The sequence below is a fragment of the Tachyglossus aculeatus genome, chromosome X4 (genome assembly GCF_015852505.1).
Source record: "Tachyglossus aculeatus isolate mTacAcu1 chromosome X4, mTacAcu1.pri, whole genome shotgun sequence".
In the NCBI taxonomy this organism is placed as follows: domain Eukaryota; kingdom Metazoa; phylum Chordata; class Mammalia; order Monotremata; family Tachyglossidae; genus Tachyglossus; species Tachyglossus aculeatus.
Window position 1 is genome coordinate 61,303,007 of NC_052098.1, and position 15,389 is coordinate 61,318,395.

At 46.6% G+C, this 15,389-nt stretch overlaps 1 pseudogene; it reads left to right on the plus strand.

Annotated features, from left to right (window-relative positions):
* The first annotated feature begins 3,117 nt into the window (after window positions 1-3,117).
* Window positions 3,118-3,226, plus strand: LOC119948221 (annotated as a pseudogene).
* The last annotated feature ends 12,163 nt before the right edge of the window (window positions 3,227-15,389 follow it).

The following is a 15,389-nucleotide window of genomic DNA, read 5'->3' on the forward strand; positions in this document are numbered from 1 at the left end:
CACTATAAACTGTAAGGTCATGAACACCAAGATCTTAATATAAACTGAGTGAGCTTTCTGCCACCGCCTAGACCCGGGTCTTTCTATATGTACTGACATAAACCTTAACCAGGGGGAGGATTTACAGGGTTGGATTAACTCTCCTGTAGGTTTGGGGCTACCAGATTTTGTGGGGCCCTGGGCATACAAGTCCTTTTCCTAATTTAAAAGAAAATGATCTCAATTCTGGCATCGAAGATTTAATGCTTCAAATAACATTTTAGTTTTAAAATACATAGAATACAGTTTCCATTCAAAATAACCCATTTCTCACCTCAGAGTGACTGTTTTATAGATTAGGGATGCATTCTGTTTGGTGATTTATCCCATGATATGTGAATCTGAACCTGAAATTATGTCCTCCTATTGCCATAGGCAAATCCAATCTGATCAGGGCCAGATGGGGATGCAGCGATGGTGGTGGAGGAGGCCTCAGAAGGACATCTTGCCTCCCTGAAACACTCACTCACTCTCTCTCTCTCTCTCTCTCTCTCTCTCTCTCTCTCTCTCGGCACTGGTTCATTCCCATCCACATTCCCAAGTATGTAGGTTGGACTACAAGCTGGGACAGGGGGACGGGAGGGAGCAAAAGCTGCAGGCATGTCCACAGCCATCGTTAGGATTATTAAAAAAAAACAAACATGGCAGAGCTCATGGCAGCAGGGAAATGATGAGACAGGAGAGTGCAGAGGGATTTACAGTGTAATTTTACTTACCAATATGCTCGGCCATCATGTCGGGGCTGGTTGTGGAATGGAACCTGAGAGATTATATGTAAGTCTATGGAAAAAATGTCCCATAGTACAATCAATCAAGATACAATCATGTTTTCAAGGAAAGTAACCCAATTGTATGTGCATAAACCATTTTTACTGATACTGGGTAGTGATATATCCAAACAGATTCATGTTATTGGATAACCATTGCCTAACTCCTTAACAACATCCTAACCAAAATGCATAAAGAAAACACACTTTAAAGCAGAACTGAATATAATTGCCTAATTCTTGTGCTATTCACTTGCATTTATCTGCATAGAAGTACCTGCATCACACTCTGCCCTCCCTCTACAGTCTTAGGGCCCTTTTACACACCTTCCCCACCCTCCACAGTCACTTAATCAGCTTTCCCCAAAGCCACTGCACCTCCATCTAACCTATCCCATGGCCGACTTTTCGCCAACATCTTTCTTCAGGCCTCAAACTCCCTCCCTCTTCATATCCAATATTTCATCACTCTTTCCATGTTCCAAACCTTTCTAAAATCACATCTGTTCCAAGAGGCCTTCCCAGACTAAGCCTTCATTTCCCCTAATCGCCCTCCCCTCTGAGTCCACTATGTACTTTACTATTCACACCCCTTAAGCATTTTGACACTCACCCTAGCCCCATGGCACTTATGTATGTATCTTTACATTCTATTATTTCCCCTTTCTGTAATTTATTTTAATGTCTTTCTCCTCCTGTAGACTGTAAGATCCTCATGGGCAGGGAAAATGTCTGCCAACTCTTTTGCACTGTACTATCCCAAGCACTTAGAACAGTGCTCTGCACACAATAAGCACTCAATAAATACCACTGACTGGCTGCTTGATTGATTACCAGGTTCTTAGCTGCCTCTGACTTTTTTTCCCTCTTCCCTCCTCTAAAGCTCCAGGCTAAGATTACGTTTGTCAACCAGTCTGTCAGTCAGGCAGATGTGCTGATGTCAGGTTTCACTGGTGGGGCTTGGAGACAGGACTGGTGGTATAATGATCATGATGGTATTTGTTAAGCACTTACTATGTGCCCAACACTGTACTAAGCACTAGAGTAAATACAAGATAATCAGGTCTGGCAAAGTCCCTGCCCGACATGGGAGTCACAGTCTAAGTGGGAGGGAGAACAGGTATTTTATCCCCACTTTAGACATGAGGAAGCTAAGGCACAGAGGAGTTGCCCAAGGTCACACAGCAAAAAAGTGGCAGAACTGGGATTAAAAACTGGTCCCCTGATTTCCATGCCTATGCTCTTTCCACTTAGACCTTACTGCTTTCTGTTAAATAGCATGATACCAGGTTTTTCTGTATCTTTGATTGTGTGGAACAGGGATTGTGTCTGATCTGATTATCTTGTATCTACCCCAGCATTTAGCTCACTGCTTGGCACATTAGTATGAACTTAACAAATACAATAGCTACTTACTTAGTAGTAGGCCTACACCATGAAGAATAGAGGCTAAAATAGAATTGCTTCCTGCAAAATTTCCTTTGTGGGCTCTTTCAGATGTGGCCAGCTAGTAGCAGGGAGATCTTGATTTTATAAAAACACATTATAGAGGTTCAAGCATTTTACAAAATCCTTTCAATCCCCAGTGCAGTATTGCACTGATGGTTTTTCATACTGAGAAACTAAGGGACAAATTTGATATGTGGACCTGCTCTATCCTCTGTAATTTGGGAATTTTAGAAATTGAGACCCTAGCTATTATCTCCTCCACTTTCCATAAGCAACTCTCTTAGAATGTCAACGTTTACCTTGGTCAACACCCTTTTTCTCCCAACAAAGAATTCAATGAAATGATGAAATCGTAATTAGTGCTGGAGAGGCAATCTCGCTAAAGCTTCTGTTGAAGATGAATGAAGTGATGGTATCAATGACATATTCAATTTCTCTCCACTAAGAATGAGGACTTAAAAATTATAAAATCATCCATCAAAGGTCCCACTGTCAGCTTGGGAGGAAGTGGTAGCTGTAAGTAGAACTAGGGTGGTCATAGTTCAATTTTGATTTAATGACCCAGAAAATGTTTATCTAAATAGGACTGTGATTAGTGGATCAGACAGTAATTTTTCTCTTCTCCCTTCCTCTGCCTGCCCATCTCTAACTCCTCTCCACAAAGTCTAGGTTCTCAAGCCTCTCACTCCACCACAATTTCTCTCCCTCCATCTTCCTATTTCTCCCTTATTCTGGCCATGTCTATCTGGCCAACAAAAGAGTGTGACATTAGAGGGGTAGCTTGGCCTAGTAGAAAGATCAGGGACTGGGAATCTGTATTTTAATACCAGCTTTGCTATTGGCCAGGTGTTCCCAAGGGGAAGTCTATGGCCATACCACCCTGAACGTATCTGATCTCAGAAGCTAAGCAGGGTAGGGCCTGGTTAGTACTTGGATGGGAGACAGCCTGGGAATACCAGGTGCTGTAGGCTTTTCTCACCTGTCTACATGTTTTGTTTTGTTGTGCGTCGCCCCCTTCTAGACTGTGAGCCCGTTGTTGGGTAGGGACCGTCTCTATATGTTGCCGACCTGTACTACCCAAGTGCTTAGTACAGTTCTCTGCACACAGTAAGCACTCAATAAATACGATTGAATGAATGAATGAATGAATGAAAGTCACAATCTCTCTCTGTGCCTAAGTCTCCCCATTTGTAGAATATATATATATATATATATTATCTATCTCTAGATAATATATCTAGATATATATATCTATCTCTGCAATGTATTTATTTATGTATTTATCTATTCATTTGACTATATTAATGTCTGTCTCCCTCTCTAGACTGTGAGCTCATTGTGGGCAGGAATGTGTCTGTTTGTTGTTATATTGTGCTCTCCCAAGTGCTTAGTACAGTGCTTTGCACATAGTAAGCGCTCAATAAATACGACTGAATGAATGAATGAAAGACACCTGCTCTCCCTACCTCTTAGATTGTGAGCCCTGGGTGGGACAGGGACTATGTATGATCTGATAATCGTCCATGTATCCTAGTGCTTAGCACAGTGCAGCATGGCCTGGAGAAACAACATGGCCTAGTGGAAAGAACACAGTGGCGTTCGGATCTATATCTATGTGGATATTGAAGTCACCAAGGATCAATGTCAGGTTGGAGAAAGAGAGAATGAATGTAAGAAATGGATCCAAATGTTTAGAAAAAGTTGGAGGGGGTGCCTGGGGATGGTAGATGACTGTTACTAGAATCTAGAGTGGGTGATAGAGGCAGATGATATGGTCTTTGAAGGAAAGGAAAGAAAGAGAAGCAGTGTGATCTAGTGGATAGAGCAAGGGCCTGGGAGTAAGAAGGAACTGGGTTCTAATCTCTGCTCCACCACTTGTCTGCTGTGTGACCTTGGGCAAGCCACTTCACTTCTCTGTGCCTTGGTTACTGCATCTGTCAAATGGGGATTAAGACTGCGAGCCCAATGTGGGACAGGGACAGGGACTGTGTCCAACCTGATTTGCTTTTATCTGTCTCAGCACTTAGTACAGTGCCTGGCACATAGCACTTAACCAATTCAACTGTATTTATTGAGTGCTTGCTGTGTGCAAAGCACTGTACTAAGCACTTGTGAGAGTACAATATAACAACAACAGACACATTCCTGCCCATGATGAGCTCACAGTCTAGAGGAGGAGACAGACATTAATATAAATAAATAAACAGATAAATGAATAAATAAATTACAGACACATACAGATATATACATATGTGCTGTGGGGATGGGAGGGAGGATTAATGAAGGAGCAAGTAAGAAAGGCTCAGAAAGTAGCGGGATGAGAGGAGAAGGGGGCTTAGTCAGAGAAGGCTTCTTGGAGATGTACCTTCAATAAGGTTTTGAAGTGGGGGAAAGCAATTGTATGTCTGATATGAGGAGGGAGAGTGTTCAAGGTAGGATGTGGGCAACAGGTCAGAAGTGAGATGGATGAGATCGACGTACAGTGAGAAGGTGAGCATTGGAGGAATGAAGTGTGTGGGCTGGTTTGTATTAGGAGAGTAGTGAAGTGACGTAGGAGGGGGCAAGGTGATTAAGTGCTTTAAAGCCAATGGTGAGGAGTTTTTGTTTGATGCGAAGGTGGATGGGCAACCACTGGGTTTTCTTGAGAAGTGGGGAAATATGGTTTGAACGTTTTTGAAGGAAAATGATTCGTGCAGCAGAATGGAGTATGGACTGGAGTGGCGGGAGACAGGAAGCGAGGAGGCAGACTAGGATAGGTGCTTGCATTAATGTGGTAGTGGTTTGGATGGAGCAGAAGGAGCAGATTTTGGCAATGTTGTGAAGGTAGAACTGACAAGATTTAGTGATGGCTTTAATATGTGGAATGAGGGAGAGGAGTGAAGGATAATGCCAAGGTTATGGGCTTGTGGGACAGAAAGGATAGTGGTGCCATCAGCAGTGATGGGAAAGTGAGGGGGAGGACAGGATTTGGATGGGAAGATAAGAAGTTCAGTTATAGCCATAATAAGTTTGAGGTGAGGGGAGGATGCCCAAGTAGAGATGTCTTGAAGGCAGAAGGAAATGAGAGGTTGAGAGATCAGGGCTGAAGATGTAGATTTGGGAGTCATCAGCACAGAGGTGATAGTTGAAGTCAGGTGACTGAATGAGTTTTCCAAGGGAGTGGGTGTAGATGGAGAAAAGAAGCAGAATGAGAACAAATATCACTTTAAGAAAAAGGGATGGGGGAGGTAGAATGGTTTGAAAGTGGCATTGGGGCATGAGAAGAAAGCCAACTCCTTCCCCTTCCATAGCGAGTCTGGGGGAGTGGGTGAAGATGAGATCCCTTCTAGAGAGAGCAGCAGGAGAGACCGTGTCATCTGGGAAGAGCCAGGTGTCAGTGATGGTGAGGATGGCGAGGAGGAGCAGTGATTGGGTCAGGAATGGGCTAGCACAGGGGAAGGGAGATGGTGGGGGGGGGGGGTACTGGGACAGGATGATAGGAACTGGGCAGGGGAGAGGGGTGGGGATGGTACAGTGGTAGGGAGGGGTTGGATGGAGGAGGGGGTGAGGGAGGTGTATTGGGAGGGAAGGACTGGGATGGGCTGACTGGAAGCAGGGGGTTTGAGATGACATGTTGGGGTCAGGGAAGTTTAAGCATTGTAGGAGAGGTGATCAACAGTGATAACTACTTAATCTGGTGATTACCTGAAGAGATTGTTGAACCGTGTACAGGTCCTTGGGGAATGAAGAGGCCACTGTTTAGGAGGAAACAGGAGCTGGGTTGGCGTCATGGTTGGACCTAGGCGAGCTGGTGGCTCGGGCTATGTTTACAGGAACTCTCTTTTGTAATTAGTGCCGTTGAACCTAGATAAACTCGGTAATCTGGGCCGTGTTTTTTCATGACTCTTACTCTGAATGCTAGCATATTAGATAACTAGGGTATCCCGGCCGTTAGGCTGTGTTGTAATGAATTCTACTAGTTCATTCATTCATTTAATTGTATTTATTGAGCGCTTACTGTGTGCAGAGAACTGTACTAAGTGCTTTGGAGAGTACAATATAACAATAATCAGACACAGTCCCTGCCCACAACGAGATTATAATATATTAGATGATCTTGGGGAGCCCACTTGATCTGCTTCTACCTTCCTTTGATTCTACTTCGGCTTGTGTGCGCAAGCCACGAGAAGCAGCATGGTGTAATGAATAAAGCACAGGCCCGGAAGTCAGAAGGTCATGGGTTCTAATCCCAGCTCATCCACTTATCTGCTGTGTGACTTTGGGCAAGTCACTTCACTTCTCTGTGCCTCAGTTACCTCATCTGTAAAATGGGCATTGGAGACTGTGAGCCACACGTGGGACAGGGACTGTGCCCAACCCGATTTGCTTGTATTCATCCCAGCACTTAGTGCAGTGCCTGGCACATAGTAGGTGCTTAAAAAATACCATTATTATTATTTTTGTGTGTGTGTGTGTGTGTGAGAGAGAGTGGGACCAAATCAATCAATCAATCAATCAATCAATCAATCGTATTTATTGAGCGCTTACTATGTGCAGAGCACTGTACTAAGCGCTTGGGAAGTACAAATTGGCATCACATAGAGACAGTCCCTACCCAACAGTGGGCTCACAGTCTAAAAGGGGGAGACAGAGAACAGAACCAAACATACCAACAAAATAAAATAAGTAGGATAGAAATGTACAAGTAAAATAAATAAATAAATAAATAAATAAATAGAGTAATAAATATGTACAACCATGAAAGAAATCAAGATCCTTATTTTAAATGAATCTCAGCTCGTTCTGTCTAGCCCTCAGCTCATACTGGCTCATAAGTGGGATCTCAACTTGTACTTCCCATGCACTTAGTACAGTGCTGTGCACACAGTGAACGCTCAATAAATACGACTGAATGAACAAATGAATCTCAGAATCCAGGTCTTATCGACCGGGGACATGGGGCTATTGGCACGTTTGACCACCAGACCCAGGACTTTCTCAGGGCAGCAACTAGTGTGGAGCCACCCAGATCAGCTCCCTGGCAGCCAAGGGCTTTAGAGGCAGGGAAGAGGAGGTGAAGACAGGAGAGCAGGGTGATCCTCCATGGCCAGTTGCCTTCCTGTAGGGCTGGGGGCTCTCTCCCCCTCCCAAGTTACCAAAGCTGAGCTGGGGTCTTCTGAGCTGGGTTGTTGGGGGCAGCTCCCATCCGGCTAGGGGCTTCAGCTCCTCTATAGCTCCTACACATCTTAGCCCACACTCTTCAATCCTCTCAAACCAACCTGCTTGTTCTCACCTCTCCCGCCACTGGCCACTTCTTTGCCTGAAACTTCCTTCCCCTTTACATCGGGCACATGAGTGCTTTCCCCATCTTCTACATCCTTCTGACATCACATCTCTTCCATATGGTTCTCCCTGATTAATCTCATTTCCCACTCGATATCCCCAAGTGTCAAAGTGTCATTCCATCCCCGGTATCATTAGAGAAGCGGCATAGTGTAGTGGCTAGAGCACGGGGCTAGGTATTCTAATGTCGGCTCCGCCACGTGTCTGCTGTGTGACCTTGGGCAAGTCACTTCACTTCTCTGTGCCTCAGTTACCTCATTTGTAAAATGGAGATTGTGACTGTGAGCCTCATGTGGGACAGGGACAGTGTCCAACCTGATTTTCTTGTATCCTCCCCAGTGCTTAGTACAGTAGTTGACACAAAGTAAGCGCTTAAGAAATTACACAGTATTATTATTACTATCACTTCTGCACCACCTAAGCACTTAGGTACTCCCCCCCACCCTCATCCTCATTCATCCATTCATTCAATCGTATTTATTGAGCGCTTACTGTGTGCAGGGCACTGTACTAAGCGCTTGGGAAGTACAAGTTGGCAACATATAGAGACGGTCCCTACCCAACAACGGGCTCACAGTCCTCTTGCACTTATGTATTGATCAGCACTTAGAACAGTGCTTCGCACATAGTAAGCGCTTAACAAATACCATCATTATTATTATTTTCACTCCATTACTTCCTCCTATCTCAATCAATCAATCAATCAATCGTATTTATTGAGCGCTTACTGTGTGCAGAGCACTGTACTAAGCGCTTGGGAAGTACAAGTCGGCAACATATAGAGACAGTCCCTACCCAACAGTGGGCTCACAGTCTAAAAGGGGGAGACAGAGAACAAAACCAAACATACTAACAAAATAAAATAAATGGAATAGATATGTACAAGTAAAATAAATAGAGTAATAAATATGTATAAACATATATGCATATATACAGGTGCAGTGGGGAAAGGAAGGAGGTAAGATGGGGGGATGGAGAGGGGGACGAGGGGGAGAGGAAGGAAGGGGCTCGGTCTGGGAAGGCCTCCTGGAGGAGGTGAGTTCTCAGTAGGGCCTTGAAGGGAGGAAGAGAGCTAGCTTGGTGGATGGGCAGACGGAGGGAATCTCCCCAGCGAGATTGTAAGTATTTTGAGGGCCAGGATCATATCAGCTATTTAACTCTCCCAATCAATTAGTTCAGTGCTCTGCACACAATAGTTGCTCAGTGAGTACTACTGATTGATGGATTGGGGTTGCAGCTCCTGCATTCCTCCTGTTCAGTGTCACTGGAAACAGGCCAGAGCGGCAGAGAGGAGAGGGAATACCATGGGACAGTCATTCATTCAGTCATAGTCACTGAGTGCTTACTGTGTGCAGAGCACTGTACTAAGCGCTTGGGAGAGTACAATAGAACAGTAACAGACACATTCCCTGCTCACAACCAACAGATGAGGTTGGGGGAGCGACTGGGGAAAAACATGGTCTATGCAAAAGTGTTTGAGGGTGGATTTTGGTGAGGGTGGGGATTGGAGTGAGCTACATTGTGGGGTGCTTGGCAGTCGGGGGGTCCCTTCACCTACGTTTCCTGGGCTTGAGTTCCTACATTAAATGCAGCCCTGTATGTGATTAGCCTGATCCTTTCACTAACTACTAATTAGTCGTCTTTCTATTATTTTCTAGCCATCTGGGTTTTGTTGCAAGATAGAAACTGTGGTTTTCTTGTTAAGGTCATTCGAAACAAAGCTATGAAGAAGTGAACAAAGCCAGAGTATTGTTGATGCCATCATACTGTCCATGACAAATGAGAGGAATCTCAACCCCCTCTCTCTCCTAGTAAATAATTTCCTAAAAGCATACTGTATTCTCTTTGCGCAATCTTTCCTAGGACCCCTTGGAGAAATACATTCATAGAAGTCCAAACAAAAAACAAAGCTGAATAGAGATAAGCAAAACCAACATATGGCTTGCAGATGCAAGGTGAGAGAATGAGGAGATAACAGACCCGGATAACAGATTTAGCCAGAGAATAATAATAATAATGATGGTATTTCTTAAGTGCTTACTATGTGCAAAGCACTGTTCTAAGCGCTGGGGAGATTACAAGATGATCAGGTTGTCCCACGGGGGGGGCTCACAGTTTTTAATCCCCATTTTACAGATGAGGGAACTGAGGCACAGAGAAGTTAAGTGACTTGCCCAAAGTCACACAGCTGACAATTGGCAGAGCCGGCATTTGAACCCATGACCTCTGACTCCAAAGCCCGGGCTCTTTCTAATGAGCCATGCTACTTCTCTAATGCATTATCCTTTGCATAATCCTTGACTCCTCCCTCTCTTTCAGCCTCCATAATCAGTTACCAAATCCTGTCCATTCTTCTTCCACAACATTTCAGAATCTGCCCCTTCCTCTCTATTCAAATGGTCACCACATTGATCCAGGCACTTGTCATAGCTCAACTCGACTATGACATCAGCCTCCTTGCTGACTTCCCTGCCTTCAGCCTCTCCCCCACTTCGGTCTGTACTTCATGCTGCTGCCTGGATCATTTTTCTAAAATGTCATTCAACACCTATCTGCCCATTCCTCAAAGCCCTCCACTGCTTACCCGTTCCTTCCCACATCAAGCAGAAACTCCTAACCATTGTTTTAAAAGCACTCAATCAGCTCTCTCCCTCCCTCCAATTTATCCATATTCCACTGTACCCTAAACTCAAACTCATTGTTCCTCTCAAACTGATTTACTCATTTCTCCCACTGCAACCTCTTGTTCAGCTTCTCCCCTTTGCCTGGAACTCCCTCCCCTCTTAAATCTGACATCTGTCCATTGATAAAGCCCTTCTATAATCACATCTCCTCCAGGAGGCCTTGCTGATTAATTTCTAATCTCCCCACCTCATATCCCTGCAACTATCCTACAATTATCACTTCCATGCAACCTAAGCACTTTTAAGTACCCACAATCTCCCACAGATGTATGTACATGTTGTACATATCCAATTACATAAGCACTAACCCATTTGGAAGGTCAAATGACTCAACATAGATTAGCATATTTTGTACACATCATCAGGAGGATTGATTCTCTGGAGAAGACACTAATGCTAGGAAAAGTCTAAGGAAAACATAGAAGAGGCAGACCAGCAGCTAGATGGATAGAAACCATAACAACGATAACAGAAGAACCTTTGGAAAGGATATGGATTATGGTAGATGACAGGACGTTCTGGAGAAAATATATCCAGAGAGTCGCTATGAATTGGAAATGACTAGATGACACTTGATAATAATAATAACCCATGCCCATATTCCCCCTTATCTTTCTACTCCTATCTATAATTCATTTTAGTTTCTGTCACTTTGGAGAGCAGGGATCATGTTTACCAGTTCTACTGTAATAATAGTAATTGTGGTATTTCTTAAGCACTTACTGTGTGCCAAGCACTGTACTAGGCAGTGGGGTAGATATAAGATAATCAGGCTGGACACTGTCCCTGTACCTCATGGGGCTCAAATTTAAGGAGGAGGGAGAACAGGGATTGAATCAAGACTGAACTCCTTATCTTCCCTCCCAAACCCTGCCCACTCCCTGACTTTCACGTCACTGTAGACGACACTACCATCCTTCCCCTCTCACAAGCCCGCAACCTTGGTGTCATCCTCGACTCCGCTCTTTCGTTCACCCCTCACATCCAATCCATCACCAAAACCTGCTGGTCTCACCTCCACAATATCGCCAAGATCTGCCCTTTCCTCTCCATCCAAACCGCTACCTTGCTGGTTCAATCTCTCATCCTATCCCAACTGGATTACTGCATGAGCCTCCTCTCTGATCTCCCATCCTCCTGTCTCTCCCCACTGCAGTCTACACTTCACGCTGCTGCCCGGATCATTGTGCAGAAACGCTCCGGTCATGTTACTCCCCTCCTCAAAAATCTCCAGTGGCTGCCTGTCAACCTATGCATCATGCAAAAACTCCACACTCTCGACTTCAAGGCTCTTCATCACCTCGCCCCCTCCTACTGATGGGGGCACCCCATGCACCATGGAAAGGTTGCAGATATTGTTTGAATGTACGTGGTCCTGTTGCCATATTTGATATGGGCCTTAGACCCTGCAGCCCACTGGCTGGGTCAGGGAACCAAACCAAATAAAGGGATAGACTCCACCCAGCTCTGCACCAAATCTGTACCAAATCTGCACCAATCCAGTCCCCACTGTTTTCAAATCTACCAATCACTGTGATCAGCAACAACAGTATATAAGCCCATTGTATCGGGCACTCGGGGCCTTTTCCCTTAAGGAAATGAGCCCACTGGGTGCGTTACCCCCTATTCGGTCTTCGGCCTTACCAATAAAAACTTTATTAAAACCTTCGGCAGTCACATGCTGTCTGACTAATTCTTTAGTCACCCGGCAACTTGGTGGCCATCCAGAACAACCGCCGGCATCATTTTGGTGGCCCGTACGGGGAGATCCAGTAGATATGACTGCCGCCATCCTGGCTGACAACAGCACAGCCTGAAGCCATCGGAGTGGTGAGTTCTTTTTTTTTAGTTGCTCTTGTCCGTTCTTGCAGAGGCACCCTCTAGTTCCCGGGTACACTAGGGGGGAAGGAAGGACCGACCGGGTCGGTCCAGGAAAAGGACCTCTCCTCAGGAGGCGGTCCAGGAAAAGGACCTCTCATCAGCAGGCGGTCCGGGGAAGGGACCTCTCATCAGGGGACGCCTTGAGTTGGAGGGACCGCAGCTTGGGCAAGTGGGACGCCACGTGGCGCTCGGGCATAACCCGAGACAGGCACAGAACCGGAATTGTTCTTGTCTGCTCTCGCGGAGGCACCCTCTAGTTCCCGGGCACACTAGGTGGGGAGGAAGGCCGACCGGGTCGGTCTGGGAAAGGACCTCTCATCAGGAGACGGTTCGGACATTTCAGCACCAGTGGGACACCACTCGGTGCACGGGCATAACCCGAGATGGACACAGAACCAGGATTGTTCTTGTCTGCTCTCACGGAGGCACCCTCTAGTTCCTGGGTACACTAGGGGGGAAGGAAGGCCGACCAGGTCGGTCTAGGAAAAGGACCTCTCATCAGGAGACGGTCCGGGTATTTCAGCACCAGCGGGACGCCACGCAGCGCTCGGACATAGCCTGAGACAGACACAGAACCGGAATTGTTCTTGTCTGCTCTCGCGGAGGCACCCTCTAGCTCCCAGGTTCACTAGGGGGGAAGGAAGGCTGACCGGGTCGGTCATAACCCGAAACAGACACAGAACCTCAAAAAAAGGAACGTTTTCCACCCATTATGGGAAGTTTTTTTTTTTAATCACCTCAAAAGAGGACCGTTTTAATAAGGACAAATTTGGTTTGGCCGATTTAAAATGCCAGTAACTGATTTTTGTGCACCACAAAATGGCCCCAGTATAAATTAGAGGATCAGGAGGTCTGGCCCGAATATGGGCCACTAAATTATAGTACCATTCTCCAGCTGGACTTCTTATGTTGAACTTCTTCTGCTGAACGCTGCTGGCGAAAGTCTAAACACCATGCCAACCTCGTTCACTTCAAGTTTATCCTTTCCTGCCTTAACTCAGCCCTCTCTTCTGCCAGACAAAACTATTTCTCCTCCCTTATTGACACCCATGCCCATCACCCCCGCCAGCTCTTCCGTACATTCAACTCCCTTCTCAGGCCCCCGGTTCCTCCCCCTCCTCCTTCCCTCACCCCCAACGATCTGGCCTCCTACTTCATTAACAAAATTAAATCCATCAGGTCCGACCTCCCCAAAGTCTCTTCCCCCCTTTCTCCAACCCCCCGGCTCTCAACACTCTCTGCTACTCTCCCATCCTTCCCAGCAGTATCCTCAGAGGAACTCTCCTCCCTCCTCTCAAGTGCTACTCCGGCCACCTGTGCTTCTGACCCCATTCCCTCTCATCTTATGAAATCTCTCGCTCCATCCCTTCTCCCCTCCTTAACTTCCATCTTCAACCGCTCACTCTCCACTGGTTCCTTCCCCTCTGCCTTCAAACATGCCCATGTCTCTCCCATCCTAAAAAAACCCTCTCTTGACCCCACCTCACCTTCTAGTTATCGTCCCATATCCCTCCTACCATTCCTTTCCAAACTCCTTGAACGAGTTGTCTACACGCGCTGCCTAGAATTCCTCAACAACAACTCTCTCCTCGACCCCCTCCAGTCTGGCTTCCGTCCCCTTCATTCCACGGAAACTGCGCTCTCAAAGGTCACCAATGACCTCCTGCTTGCCAAATCCAACGGCTCATACTCTGTCCTAATCCTCCTCGACCTCTCAGCTGCCTTTGACACTGTGGACCACCCCCTTCTCCTCAACACGTTATCTGACCTTGGCTTCACTGACTCCGTCCTCTCCTGGTTCTCCTCTTATCTCTCCGGTCGTTCTTTCTCAGTCTCTTTTGCAGGCTCCTCCTCCCCCTCCCATCCTCTTACTGTGGGGGTTCCCCAAGGTTCAGTGCTTGGTCCCCTTCTGTTCTCAATCTACACTCACTCCCTTGGTGACCTCATTCGCTCCCACGGCTTCAACTATCATCTCTACGCTGATGACACCCAGATCTACATCTCTGCCCCTGCTCTCTCCCCCTCCCTCCAGGCTCGCATCTCCTCCTGCCTTCAGGACATCTCCATCTGGATGTCTGCCCGCCACCTAAAGCTCAACATGTCGAAGACTGAGCTCCTTGTCTTCCCTCCCAAACCTTGTCCTCTCCCTAACTTTCCCATCTCTGTTGACGGCACTACCATCCTTCCCGTCTCACAAGCCCGCAACCTCGGTGTCATCCTCGACTCCGCTCTCTCATTCACCCCTCACATCCAAGCCGTCACCAAAACCTGCCGGTCTCAGCTCCGCAACATTGCCAAGATCCGCCCTTTCCTCTCCATCCAAACTGCTACCCTGCTCATTCAAGCTCTCATCCTATCCCGTCTGGACTACTGCACTAGCCTTCTCTCTGATCTCCCATCCTCGTGTCTCTCTCCACTTCAATCCATACTTCATGCTGCTGCCCGGATTATCTTTGTCCAGAAACGCTCTGGACATATTACTCCCCTCCTCAAAAACCTCCAATGGCTACCGATCAATCTGCGCATCAAGCAGAAACTCCTCACCCTGGGCTTCAAGGCTCTCCATCACCTCGCCCCCTCCTACCTCACCTCCCTTCTCTCCTTCTACTGCCCAGCCCGCACCCTCCGCTCCTCCACCACTAATCTCCTCACTGTACCTCGCTCTCGCCTGTCCCGCCGTCGACCCCCGACCCACGTCATCCCCCGGGCCTGGAATGCCCTCCCTCTGCCCATCCGCCAAGCTAGCTCTCTTACTCCCTTCAAGGCCCTGCTGAGAGCTCACCTCCTCCAGGAGGCCTTCCCAGACTGAGCCCCTTCTTTCCTCTCCCCTCGTCCCCCTCTCCATCCCCCCGTCTTACCTCCTTCCCTTCCCCACAGCACCTGTATATATGTATATATGGTTGTACATATTTATTACTCTATTTATTTATTTATTTTACTTGTACATTTCTATCCTACTTATTTTATTTTGTTGGTATGTTTGGTTCTGTTCTCTGTCTCCCCCTTTTAGACTGTGAGCCCACTGTTGGGTAGGGACTGTCTCTATGTGATGCCAATTTGTACTTCCCAAGCGCTTAGTACAGTGCTCTGCACATAGTAAGCGCTCAATAAATACGATTGATTGATTGATTGATTGATTATGTTGCAGGCAGTTAGAGAAATGGTCAGAAATCCCGTATGTCCAAGCTTTTATGGCTTTGTCCCAGAGCCCTGAGGGAAAGAACTGCCACGTATTTTTCCTGGGCCC